This window comes from Zingiber officinale, chromosome 6A (genome assembly GCF_018446385.1).
Source record: "Zingiber officinale cultivar Zhangliang chromosome 6A, Zo_v1.1, whole genome shotgun sequence".
NCBI classification, from domain to species: domain Eukaryota; kingdom Viridiplantae; phylum Streptophyta; class Magnoliopsida; order Zingiberales; family Zingiberaceae; genus Zingiber; species Zingiber officinale.
The window spans coordinates 23639859-23660838 of NC_055997.1; positions in this window are offsets into that span (position 1 = coordinate 23639859).

Consider the following 20980-nt stretch of genomic DNA (forward strand, 5'->3'; position numbering starts at 1 on the left):
CAGCATGTTTAGTATTTTCACTTATTATATGTATATGGTTTTCAACCTTTCACAAATTAGTTCGTGAATTCAGTACAGTTCTAGCAGTAGCTTAGTGTTAGCGTAGCTCAGTTCTCAGTTCTTAGTATCAGCTTAGTTTTTTTTTCCTGTGAATATGCATGATGACTTTATGTTCAGCTTTAGATATGCCATGATTGTATGCTTATATGTCATGCCATGCTTAGTTTATTCAGTATATCAAGCATATGTTTTAAACAGCATGATTTAAAATCATATTTGCATCGTTGCATGTTTTTGTGAGGTAGATGGTTTCTTACTAAACTTTTTAGCTTATAGATACTACTTTTCTTATACTGCAGATAAAGGTAAAGGAAAAGTGGATCAGTAGCGGAGGCTGGAGGGCAATGCTATCAAGATGTGTGTGGGCAGGAGTTGGAATAAAGATCTTTGGGATCTAAACAATTTTACTTCAGTATTAGCACTTTGCGTTTTTAGTTTTCAATATTCAGTTTTGATTGTTAGGTGTTATGAAATAGTAAACCATGCACTATGTAGTATGCCAAGTTTAGAATGTTAGTAGTTTTATATTAGTGTGATTTGCATTGGTTTAGAGTTGTTGTGTGAGGTTTTACGCCAAATCAAATCGAGTTCGGCGAATCGAACTCGATCGGTCTCCGACCGATCGGGCTGGCGATGCCACCGGATCGGTCAACCGACCGATCCGAGACAGATAAGATGTATCAGATCTCCTCCAGATCGGTCCACCGACCGATCCGGCATGATATCTGACAGCGTTCCGAGGAGAGTTTGGTGCACGATCGGTCGGCGACCGATCCGGACATACCGATCGCCCGCCGATCGATCACACGGATCGGTCTCGCCGATCCGATTGGGGAAACGACCGCAGCTCCGATCAATCTGTGGATCGATCGGCAGGTCTGTAGGTAGTTGGGAAGTTTAGTTTCTAGTCCCTAGCTCAGTTGGGATGTTCAGTTTCCCCTCCTTAGCATGTGTACACCAGCAAAGAAGGTCTTTAGACCTTTCTTATCAGTTGTATCCATCCTTAGTAGAGTAAAATTTTAATTAGCCCAACTTTCCGCACAGTATAGCACAGCATAACTGTAGCGATCGGCCTTACAGCCTAGTATAGTACCCAGAAGGTGGGTCGTTACACATTAGGATTCCGACAGCCGAAGCATAAGGAACTGCCTTCATGTCCTTTTATCTCCTTTGATGTCTTTGGAGACATCTTTTTAGATAAAGCTACTCCATGCTGAAAAGGTAAGAAACCTTTCTTGGAGTTTTGCATGCTAAAATGAGCTAGAATTGTATAAAGCTTGGGATAAGCACAACATTCTTTTCTTGTGATCACTTTGATCCCCAGAATATGTGTGCATTCTCCCAAGTCTTTCATATCGAATTGTTTGGACAATCATACCCTTACTTCTGACAACACTTTGATATTATTTCCAACTACCAAAAATGTCATCTACGTATAGTACAAGAAATACCACCACGTTTTCATCACACTTCTGGTATACAAAACTCATCGGGTCACTGAATAAATCCATGCGACTGGATTACTTCAATAAACCGGATGTTCCAAGACCCTGAAGCTTTGCTTTAGTCCATAGACTGATTGAGCTTGCACACAAGAAGCTCTTTTCCCTTTGTAATGAACCCTTCTGGTTGCTTTATATGGATGTTTTCTTCAAGACTTCCATTAAGGAAAACTGTCTTTACATTCACTAGCCAAATCTCATAGTCCAATAGATAAAAGAATCTTGATAGACTTGAGCATGACTACCGGTGAGAAAGTTTCCTTTTTCAACAAGCCTTGCTTTGAAAGTTTCCACCATCCCATCTATCCCTCTTTTCCTATTGTAGACTCAATGACTTTTACACCATCTGGTGGCTCTACAAGCTCCCAGGCTTTATTAGAATACTTATATTCTAATTTTGTATTCATTGCTCTTTGCCAAGATGATGCATCCTTATCTTGGAGCACTTCGTCATATGTCCAGGGATCAGGTTCATATTCGCTAGGGATCAAGTCTAAAGACTTTCCCAAAATATGAATCTTACAGGTTGCCTAACAACCCTCCCACTACGATGAGGCACTGTCTGTAATTGTGTATCATTTGTGATACGTGTTACAGTTTCTTGTGATATTTCATCTTGTACAGTTGGTACTAGATTAGACGTGTCCTTTATTATTTCTTTAAGAGAAAATTTACTTATGAGCTTGTGGTTCATTACATAGTCCTCTTCTGAAAAATTGGACATATGACCATGACCTTCTTATTTTTAGGACTATAAACCTCCTTTCGTTTATCTAAGAGAACCCTCAAACAAGTGAACTCCTTTCCATCTTATCAGTGTCATCCTTCAGCACATGTGCTAGACTACCCTGAATCCAAATATGCTTTAATTTAGGCTTACGCCTATTATGCAATTCTATGTGAGTAGAGAGTTCTGACTTAGGAGCTCTATGTTCACTTCCGTTTCCAGAATATATCCTTAAAACGAATTTGGTAATTTTCTGAATGACTCATCGATCTAATCATTTCCATAAGAGTCCTATACCTTCTTACTACACATTCTGTTGGGGTGTACCAGGTGCAGTTAGTTGGGATTGAATCTCGACTTCTGATAAGTGACTCCTAAACTCTCCCAAGAGGTACTTGCCACTACGATCTCAGCGTAGTATCTTGATACTTTTACCTTGATGTTACTCCATATCAGCCTAATACTCTTTGAACTTATCAAAGCACTTAGACTTGCGGCGCATCAAGTAAATGCACCCGTATTTTGAATAGTTATCTATAAAATAGATAAAAAAAAAAAAAAATCAAAATCACCTCTTTCCTGGATAGTCATAGATCCACACAAATCAGAATGAACCAATTCCAATACATATTTGGCTCTATACCCCTTAGACTTAAAAGCTTCTTAGTTATTCTTCCTTCCAAGTAAGACTCCTAGGTTGGAAAGGTTTCCACTACCAATGAACCCAAAAGTTCATCGGCTATTATCCTTTGAATCCTACTTAAGTTAATAAAACCTAGCCTTAGATGCCAAAGATATGATTGGTTCATTTCCGAAGGTTGCTTTCTCTTATTAGAGTTAGAAGATGTGTTATTAATTTCTAATTTATTGCATTGTGGAAGTTATAAATTGCCAACCAACGTATCAGAACAGATAACTTCCCTCTTGTTCTTGATAACAATTTTGTTATTAAAAAAGACAGTATATCAATCTTTAAATAGTTTTATAAACTGAAATCAAGTTCTTTCTAAAACTTAATACTACAAGATAATCAATGTTTTATTCCTTTCAAAGGATAAACATCTTCCACTGCAACAGCTGCTACTTTTGTAGCGGTGCCCATGTAGACGGTATTTTCCCTTTCATATAGTTTTCAGGTTTCCTAGAACCCCTGTAATGAATTGTAGACATGATCAGTGGCTCCCGTATCTACACATCAGGTACTGATAGATAACACCACTAAACATGTTTCAACAACTAATGAATAAAATACACTTTTATTGTTCTTAATTCTGAGATGACAGTCCACCTTAGAGTCCAAGTTTTGTTTCCAATCCTAATTGGGACTACTAAGTCTATTCTATAGTATAACAACTAGGGGATTGACAAACATTTGAAATCCTAAGAATCACAAAAATATTTGGTCAAGACCAACACCTTAAAATCCCTGTGAATTTTCTATACCATGATAGTATGGACGTATACAAATTCAAAGATTTTATCCATTAATTTTATTATCTTGTCAACCTAACTTTATGACAAATAAAATTAATAATTGGTCTATCTTTGATCAAATATTTGATCAAAACTTTGAATTTAAAATAATATTGATTCCTTTAAACAATATCATTTATATTCACCAACACCTCAAACACCGTGAATTTTGCATGTCACGATAGTGTGGACGTATACAAAATTGAACATTTGTAAGAGGAGGGTTATACCCAATAATAGCCTTGTCAACCTATCTTTATGACAAATAAAATTACCTCAAACACCGTGAATATTGTATGCCACGATAGTGTGGACGTATACAAATTTAAACATTTGTAAGAGGGGTTTTATCCATTAATTTTATTATCTTGTCAACCTGACAAATAAAATTACCTCAAACACTGTGAATTTTGTATGCCACGATAGTGTGGACGTATACAAAATCTCAACATTTGTAAGAGGGGGTTTTAATTTTATTATCTTGTCAACCTATCTTTGTGACAAATTAATAGTTAATTTTTTCTTTTGGTCACACAAATAATAGCAGTGACTCCGATTGGGAGGATACTATTAAATGTGTCTAAGTGTATACCATTACTTGACACTTAGTCCATTAAATAAGATTATGCCCCTTCCAATGGGGAAGATCACACACTCTTAATTAGTTTCCTATAACCATCCAAAATGGAAGTTTGATCTAGTGATCCGCAAACAAACTCATCCGATATGGAGGAAGGTACTCAGGGCCAACGCGCAAGTTTGTTTGCATCACTTATAAACCAGTAATGGAGACCGTGAAATTTATTTAAAAATCCCTCTCCCACTTAGTTATTTAAGGTGAGGAATTTTAACCTATGCAAGCATACATCACATGCACACACACAAATTACAGTAAATAAAAGAAATAAATTTGGAAATTAATTTCCCAACTATTATGGCTTTTTCCATCACTGTTCTTCGTGTGTTCCAACCCTGGCTGTTGCCATCTTTAGCCACCGCCATCGGGTCCATGTCGTCGGGTCCATCGAGCTTCCTTTTTTGCTTCTCCTCTGGTCCTCCAATAGCACCACGCTTCTCAAGGATACGATCCACGACAAAAATAGAATTTTACATATATCGATCCTATATTCCGCAAAGAAATGTACATGTATTCTAGATCGAACAAAAAAGTAGAATTCTAAAACAAATACAGCTCCTACTGTATTTGATACATACAATCATACACACAAAATAATGCCCTTGACATGTGCAAGGGTCTAATCACACACAACATCTATAAGCCATAATAGTTGGAGCCTGCAACCACAAAGTTAGCACATCCTACTATTATCCTACCTAAATTATGTATGACATGTGCATAACTAAATTGAAAACCAAACACACAGAGGCAAACCCTAGCTCTGATACCAATTGCTGGTTGGTCCTAGGAAGATCGTACCGATTCCACTGTACAAAAATTTTATACAAGTGTCGAACCTTTCCTAAACAACCTATTGTGTTCTTTAGAAGGTAAATTAGGAATCGCAAACGGAACTTAACATTATTGATTCCAAATTTAACTTATCTGATCTTAATGGTTTAGATTTGGATCACAAGTGAAACATAACACTATTGATCCAAATCAACCTATGTTTTAAATTCAATTAAATATTAATTTCCAAAATTAATTTCTAAGACTGCATGGCGAGGCATATGACCTTCTTGGGTATGGGAGCATCCATCACCGCCTAGACAAAGCCTTTTAAGGAAAGCTAATATTTAATTTCCTTATATAACTCTAGGTTTAACCAAAAGGAACAATCGAATCACAAATTTGAAAAATAAAAAACACAAACTCGAATAATAAATTCATAAAACTAGAATCTAATGCCTCTTGTATTTGGAATTCATTAAAAGAAAAATAACTAGCATGATGTGGAAAACAATTGCTAGTTATACCTTTTCTTTGTATGCTAATAACCTCGAGATCTTCTGCCGTATTCCTCGCCTCACCTTGGACGTCGTGTGGACAATGATCCTCCAAGATGAACACCACCCAAGGTCTTCTTCCTCCTTCTCTAAAATCCGGCCACCACCACCACAACCAAGGAACCAAAGGGAGCAAGGGGAAAGGAAAGGGAGAGAGGGCCGACCACAATAGAGAGCTCAACAAGAGAATAAGAATTGATAATCCATGAGGCCTCTTCTCCCCTTCTTTTATATTACTTACCCAAGGCAAATAAGGAAAGACTTTTTACAAAAAATTAAAATCTTCCTCTTGTTTTTCCTTTTCCCCTTTTATTTTCCCTTTTCTTTCCTCTTGATTGATTCAATCATCAATCATTGATTCAATTGATTGAATCATGGATGATTGGATGCTTTTAATGGCCGGCCCCTTGCTTGGACACCAAGCAAGGGTGGTCGACCACATCATCATCAAGAGAAATAATTCTTTATAAAATTTTATAAAAGAAGAAATCCTCTTATAAAATTTTACAAGCTCTCTTTCCTTATGTGGATGTTAAAAAAAGGAAAGTTTTAAAAAAATTAAAACCAAGTTTTAAAATTTAAAACTTCTCTTCTAAAATTTCCTTTTTTAACATGGTTACAAAAATAGAAAGTTTCAAATTTAAAACTTCTCTTCCTTTTTTCTAAAAACCATGAGGATGGTTAAAAAGGGAAAGTTTTAAAACTTTTAAACTTTCTTTTAAACCATGTGACCTAATTAAAATAAGGAAAGTTTTAAATTTTAAAATATCTCTTTTAAAACTTGTAGATATCTACAAAGAGAAGATTTTGAAAATTCAAAACATCCCTCCTATTATGAATTATTGTGGTCGACCCCTCCTTTGCTTGGGCACCAAGCATAGGGCCGACCATCTTGAGGAGATGGTGGCCGGCCCTTGGCTTGGCCACCAAGCCTTGGGCTGGCCCCCTTTTTGGACACCAAGATGGGCTTTTATTTGGATGGACTTGAGGCTTTAATGAGGCTACAACACGGACCTAGAGGAGAAATTTATTTTGGCCTTCCGACGAGCTTGAGTATCCCGTGTTCGCTCCGAACACACAACTCAAGTTCATCAATAATAACTCATTCCACTAGAGAGTTATTATTGCACTACCGCACCAATCCCAAATTACATTATGGGCTCCTTCTTATCATGAGTGTGTTAGTCTCCCTGTGTTTAAGATATCGAATGCCCACTAATTAATTGAGTTACTGGCAACTCATTTTAATTAATGTCTTAATCCAAGAGTAGTACCACTCAACCTCATTGTCAGGTCAGACTAAGTCCACCTGCAGGGTTTAACATGACAATCCTTATGAGCTCCTCTTGGGGACATTTTCAGCCTAGATGACTAGGACACAGTTTCCTTCTATAATCAACAACACACTCTATAAGTAATATCATTTCCCAACTTATCAGACCTATTGATTTATCGAGCTAAATCTCACCCTTTGATAAGTCAAAAAAATAAATACTAAATATATGTGTTTGTTATTATATTAGGATTAAGAGCACACACTTCCATAATAACTAAGATCTTGTTCTTTTATTAAGTCAGTATAAAAAGAACTTATATGGTTCTACTCAATACACTTAGAGTGTATTAGTGTAATTTATTAGTCAAGATAAACTAATACCTAATTATACTACGACTATTCCAATAGTTTGTTTCTTTCCATCTTAGTCGTGAGCAACTGTTTATAATTTATAAAGAGCTGATAACATGATCTTCTATGTGTGACACCACATACCATGTTATCTACAATATAAATTAATTGAACAATTACACTTAACAAATAAATGTAGATATTTGACCAATGTGATTCTTTTATTTCAAAAATAAATGTTTACAAATGCTAGGCTTTTAGTATACTCTCTAACAAGGCGTATGTAAGTCCTAACTGGAGTTTAGGTAGTTGTGGAAATCCTATCTGGAGGTTACGCGTATGGAGAGTCCTAACTGGAGGTTAGGCATATGGAAGACCTAACTGGAGGTTAGGCTTATGGAAGTCCTAATTGGAGGTTAGGCGTATGGAAGTCCTAATTGGAGTTTAGGCAGTGGTGGAAGTCCTAACTGGAGGTTAGGCAAATTGGAAAGTCCAAGTGTGATCTTGGCAAAGGAGAAAGTTCTGGTGAGGAGCTAGGCATTTAGGAAGTTCTGGTGAGGAGCCAGGCAACTGAAAGTCCAAATGTAATCTTGGCAAAGGAGGAAGTCCTGGTGAGGAGCCAGGCAATTGGGAAGTCATGGTGAGGAACCAAGCAAAGGAAAGTCCAAGTGTGATCTTGGCAAAGATTGTAAGTCCAAGCATGTGGTCTTGGCAAGGTAAGTCCTAGTGTGACTTGGAAAGGAGAACTCGATAACTAGGATGAGGCCAAAGGAAGCTCTTGAAGGCAAGGCATAAAGGATGGGGAGATATCCGAGAGACGCAAGGCTGATGGAGGAGGCTAGAAGGCTAGTTCGAAGGTTGGTCGGGTATGGCCAAAAGCTAGGCACGGAGACCCAACATGTCACGGCTGACCAGGAGTTGGGTTGGAGATTCTGGACTTAAGTTCGAGTCAAGTCCAGGTTGGTCAATCGATCGGGCGATCGATTGAACCAGGGTCCAATCAATCAGTCGATCGATTGGAGTGTGCTGCGATTATGGGAAGACCCAATCGGTCGGTCGATCGATTGGGATGTGAAATCGCGAGCACAGAAGGTTCCCAATCGATCGGGCGATCGATTGGGTAGCAGAAGCTCTCGTGCGATCGCGAGAGCACAGATAGGCTCTGAATCGATCGAGCGATCGATTCAGGCAGTCCCAATCGGTCGGTTGATCGATTGGAAAGTGACCGTTGGGCAGGAAACGAGCGATGGACGGCTGGGATGGAGCGGTGCTGACGTGGTAATCGATTGGGGATGAATTGGATCGATTGGGATCACTGTTTAAAGCCTGGGCGAAGCGTTTTCTTTGCTAGTTCTTTACGAGCTTTCTTCCTGCGATTTCTTTGCGACTCACAGCAAGCTTCTCTGATCTTCACCGCCAGTTCTTGAAGGCTCTTGGGAGTGTTCTCTCAAGGTTCAAGAGGCAACAACAAGCAACAAGTAAGCAAGAAGAAGTAGTGTTTTCATTTGTATCTTGTACTCTTCTTGTATTTTTGTGTGTGTTGTTGTGTGAGTTTGTATGAGGCTTCTCCGCCTCCAGCTGTGACCGAGAAGGAGTGTTTCATAGTGGAGATAGCGTGTCGTGTGTGGATCCTTGGATTAGTCACCTCATCTTGAGGTGGATACCAAGTAAATCTACTTGTTAGCATTGTATAGTTTGTCTTCAAGTTGTATTCTGCTGCAAACCATCAAGACGAAGCAAACGACGCAAGCGTGCGACGAACCGCTATTCACCCCCCCTCTAGCGGGCACATTGGTCCCAACAATTGGTATCAAAGTGAGGCTGCTCTTCTATGGACTAACCGCCAAGAGAGCAAGAAGCTAGAGGAAGAAGAAGTTGGATTTGGAAGGATCACTTGGATGGGACATCCGGATTCCACCTCCGTACGACAAAGAAGATTTTAATTCATGGAGGAATCAGTTGGAGACTTGGTTCCAAATGGATTGGAACCAATGGGTGGTCTTAGAAGACCCGTTTGAAGCTCCTACGGACAAGAAGGGTAAACGCCTCCGACCTCGACATTGGACCGAAGAGTAACGAGAGCAATTGGAGGTGGACAAGGAGGTAACAAGAATTTTGCATAATTTACTACCTTCTAATATTTTGTTGAGTGTAGGTGAAACCACAAATACAAGTGATCTTTGGAAAAAGATCATTGCCTATCATAAAGACCCTACACAAGTCCAAGGAGTGGAAGAGCCCAAGGAGAAGGGCTCATTGGTCCAAGAAGAGAAGGACCAATCTGATGTTGACACGAGGTCAACATCCGAAGAAGAGGAGGAAGAAAAGATGCAATCCGATGTTGACTAGAGGTCAACATTCGAGGAGAAAAATGAAGAGAAGGAAGAGGTGGAAGAGGAGAGATCTTCCACATCCTCAAGAGATGAAGAAGTGGAAGAGTCCACATCCTCAAGTGAAGAGGAAGAGGAAGATGATGCAACCTCCACAATGCAAGCTACATCAAATGGAGAATCAAGCATCATCCCTACAAGCAAAGGTATAGAAACCTCAATTGAGAATAATAAAAATCATATCATTTGCTTTAAGTGTAGGGAGCATGGGCACTACAAGAATAAGTGTCCCAAATTGGCCAAGAAGAAGGACCAAGTAGTACCCAAGGGCAAGGAGAAGCCCAAGGAGATTGGTCCCACAAAACGCAAGAGCAAGGAGCACATTGTGTTCTTCTCATGCAATCAAAATGGGCATTACCGGACTCAATTCCCTAAAGGGAAGAAGCCAATCAAAGTTAAAGGAGGAAGTACAAATCAAGGGGGAGCTTCTAAAAGCAAACCCAAGGTAACCTTTAATAGTGCAATTTCTTTTAGTCATGATAAAATGCATGTTAGAAATAACACTCATCATTTTAATGCAAATTATCATGAAAATAGGAAGCATGATAGTGTTAAGGGAAAATATATTCCTCCTCATGCTAGAACTATCATACCTAAGGTTAGGAAGGTAGATAACTACTTAGGCAATAACTCTAAGGACTTTAGATATATGCCTAAATATAGAAATGCTCATAGGAGTCAATAAAAATCCAAATCTATGGATTTAACGATGGAAAACCAAGTCTTGAGATCAAGACTTGATAACTTAGAAAGAACTCTAGCAAGAATGGAAAATCTTCTTAAGGGTCAAAATGAGCAAACTCTAGGGAGAGCTAGACAAGAGCCATCCAATGGCTATAGAGGTTTAGGATACAAACCTAAAGTCAAGAAGGATGTGACTTCTTTTCATAGAGTTTCATATAGCTATGGGACCAACCCTAGGTTTAGAGGTCAAGTCAAAGATACTAGGGAAGGAATCCCCAAAAGTACTTTTGGCAAGACCAATGTGACTAAGACTTCTAAGAAGTCTAACAAAGTCACAAAGAATGTCACAAGGGAGACCATCCCTAGAGTTGGCCTAGTAAAGGTGACTAAGGCTCCAAAAAGGCCTAATAAAGTCACAAAGAAGGTTACAAGGGAAGTTATCCCTAGAAGTGACCTAGTAGAAGTGACCAAGACTTCTAAGAAGCCTAGAAAGGTCCTTAGGAAGGTATCTAGGGAAGTTATTCCTAGTGAGTACCTAGAGCATCCAAGGAGCACCAATAGGTATTGGGTTCCTAGGAACATATTCTCTACACCCTAGATGGATTTAGAGAGTGTCAACTCCAATTGGAAGGGTAGTTAACCCAACCTTATTAAAGTTGACACTTGAGAGCATTTTCAAGGTTATTGTTAACCTTTGAAAATGAAAAGGATTGTAGGGTTACTCTTTGAAAGAGTAATATATGTGCCAAAATTTGAAGAGTTGAACTTAATCTAAATTGACACACTTAAGAAAAGTATAAGACAAATCAAGTTAAAATTTTGATACTTTCTTAAGGAATTAAGAGAAACCCCATGCTTTAATCAAATGTGATTAAACCTTGAAGAGAAAAAATGTGTCAAAGTTTGAAAAGTTGAACTAAGTTTAATTGACACACTTGAGAGAAGTAAAAGCAATGACAAATTTGGAATTCGGCATTTTCTTATGAAATTAAGGGAAAAGTAAACCTTAATCCAAATTGTAACTCTTGGAAAGAGTAGCATATGCCAAATCTTAAGGAATTATGTTTGAATTAAATTGGCACAATTTGGAGAATCATAAGAAATATCAAGTTGGGATTTTGGTATCTTCTTAGTGATTTAAGGGAAATCTATGTGTCAATCTAAAATGTTACCATTTGGAGGAGTAAAATGTACCAAGTCTTGAGGAATTGGACTTAAATTTAAATTGGCAAAAATGCAAAAAGAAATACCAAGCTGGAAATTTGGTATTCTATTGAGGGGTTATGGGAAAATTTAAACCTTAATCCAATTAATTACTCTTTGAAAAAGTAAGTTGTGCCAAACCTTGAGGAATCACATCAAAAGTAAGTTGGCACACTTGGAGAAAGGATAAGAAATGTCTAGTTGAGATATTAGTATGTTCTTAAGGGATTAAGAGTAAAATTAAGTCTCAATCTAAATGTTTGATCATTAAAGAGAGAAATATGTGCCAAAAAAATATTTGAGGATTGAATTCTTAATTTCAATTGGCACAAATAGAAAAAGGGTAAAAGAAATACCAGGTTGGATTTTGGCATTCCTTCAAGAGATAAACAATCTAGGCTTAATTTTTAAGGTTTTAGCTAAGGTTTAAGGATATTTAGATAGATTATCTAGGTATATTTTATTTATGCTAAAGTGCCATGATTGATTGCCTATCATATGTCATAACATCATATGTTGCATTCATTTTTATTATGAAAAACAAAAAATATCATGTCATGTCATACATACATCATGTAGCTATAGCATGTTTGTCTTTTGAAAATTACTTATTTTGATGCATGCCATGTAACATCATGCATTATGTTAATTTCCTTGTAATTAAGGACAAAAAGCATTTATTAAGAATGGTAAATATCCCAACAAGTGGGATTATACCAAATGACATCCTAGGTGGATGATCATAAGTCTTTTAATACCTAGATAGATATGCATGATCCCTTAGTTTAGAGTAAAATGAAATATATATCTCACAAAGAATCATAAGGTGACTTGTATGCGTTTTAGCACACATTAGATACAAGTGAGATGTTAGGATGGTGAATAAAACTCAAGATGTTGATTTAGTGCATTTTGTTGAGTTTTAGGTTCATCAAAACACATAGTTATGCATCTTCCAATCATTGGGAAAGCTAATGTACAAGTCATGTGCATTGAGCCCAAGGAATATGGTTGGATATTGGTTTTGAAAATTATTTTAAAATACTTTTGGAAAACCTTGGTGAAGACTATCTTTTGATAGTGATCATCATTGAATAGTTAGACACAAACTTGAAGAAAACACTAAAGTTTTTACAAGTTTTCAAATTTGTGTCAATCTTTGAAAATAAGAAGTATTTTCATAGAATACTATTTTTCCTTGATAAAGTATACCCTAAGTAATGTCTACATGAAGTTTCATGATTTTTAGAGTTGTGTAGAATTTTTAGGGAGTTTCTGAATTTCGCTGAAATTGAATTTCAGGAAATCAGAAACCTAATCAATCAACCGATCGATTGGGATGGTTTCGATCGATCAGTCGATCAATTGGGAAGTCCATTCCCGTGAACAGAAGGTCATTGAATCGATCAGCCGATCGATTGACCTAGGCTGGATCGATCAGTCGATCGATTCAGAGGAAATTTCCACAAACAGAAGCTTGCGGAATCGATCAATGAATCGATTAAAGTGATTTCAATCGATTGAGTCCCAACTTCAATCGATTGGGAAGTCTGATTTTGGCCTGAAAAGCTTGATTTCAGCACTTCAAGTCACTTCGAGTCCCGTTAACCACTCCACACCCCTTGGAATGCATTTGTATACATTTAGAGGGAGTTTTCATGATGAAAACAAGTATGGATTGGTTAAGAAAAACCAAAGTGAAGTTTAGGATAAGGTTTAGTTTCAATTCTGAATTGTGAAACCTTCAAACTTCAAGTTTTGGTTTTCAAGGGTCATTAACCATTCCTAACCCTTTGGAATACATTTGTATACACTTAGGGGGAGTTTTCATGATAAAATCAAGCATGGATTAGTTAAGGTAGACTTAGGTGAAGTTTAGGTTGGGGTTTAGTTTCATTATTGAATGTTGAACCTCAAAACTTTGAGTTTTGGTTTTCCTAATTATTTAGGAACTCCAAGTCATTGTTGGTGCAATGATAGAAGTTTGACCATATTTTTAGGGGGAGTTACTCTTTGAAAACATAAAAATCTTTTCAAAGACCTTGGAAGGGGGTTAAACCTTCGTGATGAATTAATACTCAGGGTCGAGTATTGGGGAGCAATGGAAGATTAGTTATCTTCATTGCTAGGATGATAAATGCTCTTGGATGAGCATTGTGGAGTATATTATTGCTCTAGGGGGAGCATTGGGTTAATGAAGGGGATTAGACATTCATTGGTTAAGTGGAAAATGCTCTCGGATGAGCATTGTGAAGAAGATTACTGCTCAAGGTGGAGCATTGAGTTAATGAAGGGGATCGGACCTTCATTGGTAAAGTGGAAAATGCTCTCGGATGAGCATTGTGAAGATGATTGCTGCTCAAGGGGGAGCATTGAATACAATGAATGGGAGTTTCATTGGGAAGTTGATGCATGCTCTAGGATGAGCATTATGAAGTGAAGTAGAGCTCAAGGGGGAGCTTTGGCGGCAATGAAGACTATGAGATCTTCATTGTGGGGCTGTTAACAACATGTGAGGTTGTAAACAACGTAGAGTCAACTCTTATGGAGAAGAGTTTATTTTCAGTTTTTGATGTATGACAAAGGGGGAGAATGGAAGGTTAAGTTAGACTTTCATCCCAAGTAGGGGGAGTTTGCCCTCTAGGAAAGGGAGAGAATAAAGAAAACCTTCATTCATGCCTTGTCATGAAAAGGGTTAAGGCTATGAGATTTAGCCTTGTGATAAACAAGAGGTTAAGGCTATGAGATTTAGCCTTGTGATAAAGAAGAGGTTAAAGCTATGAGATTTAGCCTTGGTATGAAAGAGAATTAAGGCTATGAGATTTAGCCTTGTGTAAAGAAGAAGTTAAGGCTATGGAATTTAGCCTTGGTATAAAGAAGAGGTCAAGACTATGGGATTTAACCTAACTTAGAGGGATTAACTTAGAGGTATTGTCAAACATCAAAAAGGGGGAGATTGTTGGCGCAATTGCCCTAGGTTAAGTTTGACAAGTTTGACTAAGCTTGAGTTGGGTCAAGTTTGAGTTAGGATTTGAGTTTTGATATTTGACAATATAAGGAGATTGCTGGAGCAATCGTTCGGTTATGGAGATGGTCAAAGGGTTGACCAGATTGATGAGAATACAAGTTAAGTAGGTCAAGGTTGACAGGAGACTTGACTTGTAACACTCACAAAATGATAAGCTATACCTATGAGTATTTTTCTTTTAGAATAAAAGAAAAGAGAAATGGAAATAGAAACCAAAAAAAAAAAAAGGTGAGGTCAAGGATTGAACCTTGAACCTTCCACAAATGATAGAATTAAGTTGGTGTATGGTAACCACTAGAGTAATGAATAATATGTGAATAGAAAGGAATGGAAATGTTAGTTAAGAGTGAGAAGATAGTTAAGTAAAGGAACAAGAGAAAACCAAGTAGCTTACCTCCTCTTCTCTTGATTAAGAAAAGAATAAGCAAAAGACAAGTTGCCTTCTCCTTGTGTTCTTTTCTTTTCTTTTCTTTATTTTTTCTATTTTCGTGGGAGTTAATGAGGAGAGGGATTTGAGGAATCAAGGGGGATGTATAGAGACATTTTCCCTTTATTTTATCATTAAGGATAAATAAGAAAGGAGAGTACCATTTTATTCCTTTCTTCTTCCTCCTTCCTCACCATTGCCGAAACCTAGAGCCTCCCCTCTCCCAAATTCCAAAATCCAACTAAGTTTTCTCCCTAAGAAAACTAAACCACAAGAAGAAGTCCTCAAGATCTACTTCTTACAAGCAAGAAGGGCAAAAAGGAATACTAGAAGGAGGAGCTCTCTTCTTCTTCTCCACAAGGGTACCTTCTCTTAAGAAAAGACCAAGCAAAAGGAGGTGAGTATCCCCTCACCTGTGGTACAAGTGGTTTATGGTTTTTTCTATAAACTTGAATGGTTTTAAAAAAAAAAACTTAGGGATGTCCTGGTAGGATTCGGCTATGAGAAGTTTTAAAGCATAGGAAAGCTTAAACTCAAAAACTAACTTGCTTATGATTTTTCTTATGATACGATATGCATATTTCCTTGGTGTTTCATACTTGTATGTTGCTTGGAATTAGATAAACCCCACCTTAGGGTTTCGGCCATCACAAGTTTAAAGGTATAGGAAAGTTTAAACTCAAAACTAACATGCTTATGATTTTTCTTATGATATGATATGAATATTTCCTTAGAGTTCATGCTTGTATGTTGCTTGGAAATAGATAAACCCCACCTTAGGGTTTCAGCCATGAAGAGATTAAAAAAAAAACCCTTGGAAAGCTTAGACTCAAATCTAACATGCTTAGGATCTTTCTTATGATATGATGTGAATATTTCCTTGGTGTTTACATGCTTGTATGTTACTCGGAATTAAGTGAACCCCATCTTAGGGTTTCGGCCATGACAAGTCCAAAAGAATAGGATAGCTTGAACTCAAAACTAACATGCTTATGATCTTCCTTATGATATGATAAGAAGATAACTTGATGTACTTATGATTTCATGTTGTTTAGAACTAGGTTTTCATGTTTGAACTTTCGGCCAAGATAGGTTTGAAGGCCTAGGCAAGCTTAAACTCAACTCTAACATGCTCATATTCTTCCTTATGATATGATAAGAAGATAACTTGATGTACTTATGATTTCATGTTGTTTAGAACTAGGTTTTCATGTTTGAACTTTCGGCCAAGATAGGTTTGAAGGCCTAGGCAAGCTTAAACTCAACTCTAACATGCTCATGTTCTTCCTTATGATATGATATGAAGTTACCATGATCTTCTTATGCTTGTGGTTGGTTTAGAATTTAATTCCACTCTTCATGACTTTCGGCCACATCATGAGTTTAGACTTAGGAAACTTAGTACCTAAATTAAATATGCTCATGTTGTTCCTCATGATAAATGATATGAAATTGATTTAGGTTTCATATGTTTATATGATTGCTTGTAACCTAGGTTTAGACCTTTGTATGTTTCGGCCACATCATAAATTTTGGACCTAGGAAGCTTAGAACCTAAACTAATTATGCTTATGATGTTCCTTATGATAAATGTTATGAAATTGGTTTAGGGTTCATATGTTTATATGATTGCTTGCAACTTAGATGACCCCTTGCATGTTTCGGCCACCAATGAGGGATTGATGATTGAGACCCAATTATGACTCTTTATGTGCTTCACATGCCATGATATGATTTAGGAGATGTTAACTTATGTGTCATGCATGATTATGTTCCCATGATATGATATATGCTCATTTATGTATGCTTATGAATCATGCATTTAAAAGATCTCCTATGATGTGCTATATGCTCAAGTATGTATGCTTATGAAATGACAATGTAAAGGCCTAAGAGTTGCTTCCCTATCAAGTGGGACTAAGAGCACTCTTTATGATATGCTAAGTGAAAGGCCTAAGAGTTGCTTCCCTATCAAGTGGGACTAAGAGCACTCTTCATGCTAAGTTAAGTTATGAATGACATGAACATGATGAATTATGAATGACTTGAACATGATATGCTATGGATGACATGTACATGATATGCTATGAATGACATGAACATGATATGCTATGATTATATGACATGTTATTTTACTTTGTATGGCTTGTACCAAAAGGGTGGGCTCCTTATGCGCCCCTAGGTCGAAGTACGGGCCTAGTAAAGGGTGGGCTCCTTACGTGCCCCTAGGTCGAGCTACGGGCCTAGTTTCCTAGTAGGTTCAAGACTAGCTACCTTGGGTCTACTTAGGATGCGCGCATTTATGTATGTATGTGGTACTAAGCCGGGCCCCCTCATGTTGAGATTATTTTCAAGTACTATATTATATTGTTTTTTTAAGACATCTTGCACCATGACATGAAGCATGTTTTTGAAAAGCATCTTGCACATGACATTACCCATGTTTTAAAGGACATCTTGCATGTATGGTTATGAAATGATATGATATGATGCTTACATTTATGCTATGATATGATGTTCTTTATGCTATGATAGGATATGCCATGATGCTTATTTCCTTTTTATGATATGATATGATATGACCTGATGCTTTCATATGTCATGATATGATGCTCCTTTATGCTATGATGTTTCCTTTATGCTATGATATGATTTTCATTTATGCCATGATATGATTTCCATTTATGCTATGGTATGAGTTCCATTTACTTTCGTGCTATGATATGATGTTCATGTATGCTATGATATGTGATATGATTACTCTTACAAAACATGTGGTTTAGATGTTCTGTATGTCCATGCTATCTGTATTATGTTGAATGATTATGTTATGACATATGGTTTTTTTGTGAGTAGGAAAGGATCTCACTAAGCCTTGTGTGCTTATAGTTACTTTCCTTGTACCACAGATAAAGGTAAAGGATGGATAAACTAAAGGAGCAGCAGGAGGAGCAGGAGATGTGTGTGGTGGTTGCTTGGCTAAGAAAGAAAGACCTTCTTATGTTGATTTAGGATTGATATGAACTATGCTTATTTTATGTTGATGACTTGCATGATCACTTTACTTATGCTTATGTTAAGATATGGATATTATGACTCTTTAAGTTTGTAACTATGCTGAGCATGCTAGTATGATTAGTTGTGATAAAAAAAAATGAAAGATTACTTCCGCTGTTTAGAAATTCATGTACGTACGTTATATATGTAGAAAGTAACACCGCCTCCACTAGCAGGAGGGGGCGGGTCGTTACATGACTAGGGAAGCCCTAACTGGAGGTTAGGCGTATGTAAGTCCTAACTAGAGTTTAGGCAGTGGTGAAAATCCTAACTGGAGGTTAGGCGTATGGAGAGTCCTAACTGGAGGTTAGGCATATGGAAGACCTAATTGGAGGTTAGGCATATGGAAGTCCTAACTGGAGGTTAGGCGTATGGAAGTTCTAACTGGAGTTTAGGTAGTGGTGGAAGTCCTAACTGGAGGTTAGGCAAATTGGAAAGTCCAAGTGTGATCTTGGCAAAGGAGAAAGTCCTGGTGAGGAGCCAGGCATTTGGGAAGTCCTGGTGAGGAGCCAGGCAACTGAAAGTCTAAGTGTGATCTTGGCAAAGGAGGAAGTCCTGGTGAGGATCCAGGCAATTGGGAAGTCCTGATGAGGAACCAGGCAACGGAAAGTCTAAGTGTGATCTTGGCAAAGATTGTAAGTCCAAGCATGTGATCTTGGCAAGGTAAGTCCTAGTGTGACTTGGCAAGGAGAACTCGATAACTAGGATAAGGCCAAGGGAAGCTCTTGAAGGCAAAGCGTGAAGGCGGGGGGAGATATCCGAGAGACGCAAGGCTGATGGAGGAGGCTAGAAGGCTAGTTCAAGGTTGGTTGGGTATGACCAAAAGCTAGGCACGGAGACCCAACAGGTCACGATTAACCAGGAGTTGGGTTGGAGATTCTGGACTTGAGTTCGAGTCAAGTCTAGGCTGGTCAATCGATCGGGCGATCGATTGAACCAGAGTCCAATCGATCAGTCAATCGATTGGAGTGTGCTGCAATTATAGGAAGGCCCAATCGGTCGGTCGATTGATGGGGATGTGAAATCGTGAGCACAGAAGCGTTCCCAATCGATCAGGCGATCGATTGGGAGCTGTCAATCGATCGGTCGATCGATTGGGCAGCAGAAGCTCTCGCGCGATCACGAGAGCATAGAAAGGCTCTGAATCGATCGGGCGATCGATTCAGGTAGTCCCAATCGATCGGTCGATCGATTGGGAAGTGACCATTGGGCAGGAAATGAGTGATGGACGGCTGGGATGGAGCGGTGCTGATGTGGTAATCGATTGGGAATGAATTGAATCGATTGAGAGCACTGTTTAAAGCCTGGGCGAAGCATTTTCTTCACTAGTTCTTTGCGAGCATTCTTCCTATGATTTCTCTGTGACTCACAGCGAGCTTCTCCAATCTTCACCGCCAATTCTTGAAGGCTCTTGGGAGTGTTCTCTCAAGGTTCAAGAGGCAACAACAAGCAACAAGTAAGCAAGAAGAAGTAGCGTTTTCATTTGTATCTTGTACTCTCTTCTTGTATTTTTGTGTGCGTTATTGTGTGAGTTTGTACGAGGCTTCTCCACCTCCAGCTGCGGACGAGAAGGAGTGTTTCATAGTGGAGATAGTGTGTCGTGTGTGGATCCTTGGATTAGTCACCTCATCTTGAGGTGGATACCAAGTAAATCTACTTGTTAGCATTGTATGTTTGTCTTCGAGTTGTATTCCGCTGCAAACCATCAAGACGAAGCAAACGACGCAAGCGTGCGACGAACCGCTATTCACCCCCCTCTAGTGGGCACATCGGTCCCAACAGATTATAGAATGAAACTGTGTCCTAGTAATCTAGGTTGATGATGCCCCCTTGAGGAGCTCATAAGGATTGTCATGTAAACCCTGCAGGTGGACTTAGTCTGACATGACGATAAGGTTGAGTGGTACTACTCTTGGAGCTAGATATTAATTAAGTGAGTTGTCAATAACTCATTTAATTAGTGGATATTCAATATATTAAACACAGGGAGACTAACACACTCATGATAAGAAGGAGCTCATATAGTAATATAGGATTGGTGCGGTAGTGCAATAATAACTCTTTAGTGGAATGAGATATTATTGATGAACTCGAGTTGAGTGTTCGGGGCGAACACGGGAAGCTCAAGCTTATCGGGAGTCCAAAACCAATTCCTCCTCTCGGTCCCTATTGTAGCATCTTATTTATAAAGTCTTATATCCACCCAAACCCAACTTCTTACCCACCTTAAGGTGGCCGGCCAAGCCAAGCTTGGAGCCCAAGCTAGGGCCGGCCAAACCAAGGTTAGATGAGTTCAAGTTGTGGTCGACCCTAGCTTGGAGCACAAGCAAGGCTGGCCGACCACATTGAATTCAAAAGGAAGTTTTATTTTGTAAAATCTTTCCTTTTATAGAGATCCATTAAAAGAATGATTTTAATATAAAACTTTCCTTTTTTAGATCGGTCATAAAATGAAATAAAAGGAAGTTTTTATTTTGTTGAAAACTTTCATTTTATGTTGGTTTTAAAAGAGAGTTTTAAATTTTTTAAAATATTTCCTTTTATAGCTTTCTACAAAGGAATAAAAGAGAGATTTAAAATCTTTCCTTATTTGTAGTTATCTATAATGTGAAAGAAAGATTTTAATTTTTTGATAAAACTTTCCTTTTTTGAAACCATGTTTTATTTTAAATCCTATCATTTATAGATATCCATAAAAGGATTTAAAAGAGAGAGATTTTAATTTATAAAACATTCATTTTAGAACTATCCACAAAAGGGATTTTTAAAAGAGATTTTAATTTTTGTTTAAAATCTTTCCTTGCTTAGAAAACAAGCATGTGGCCGGCCATGAC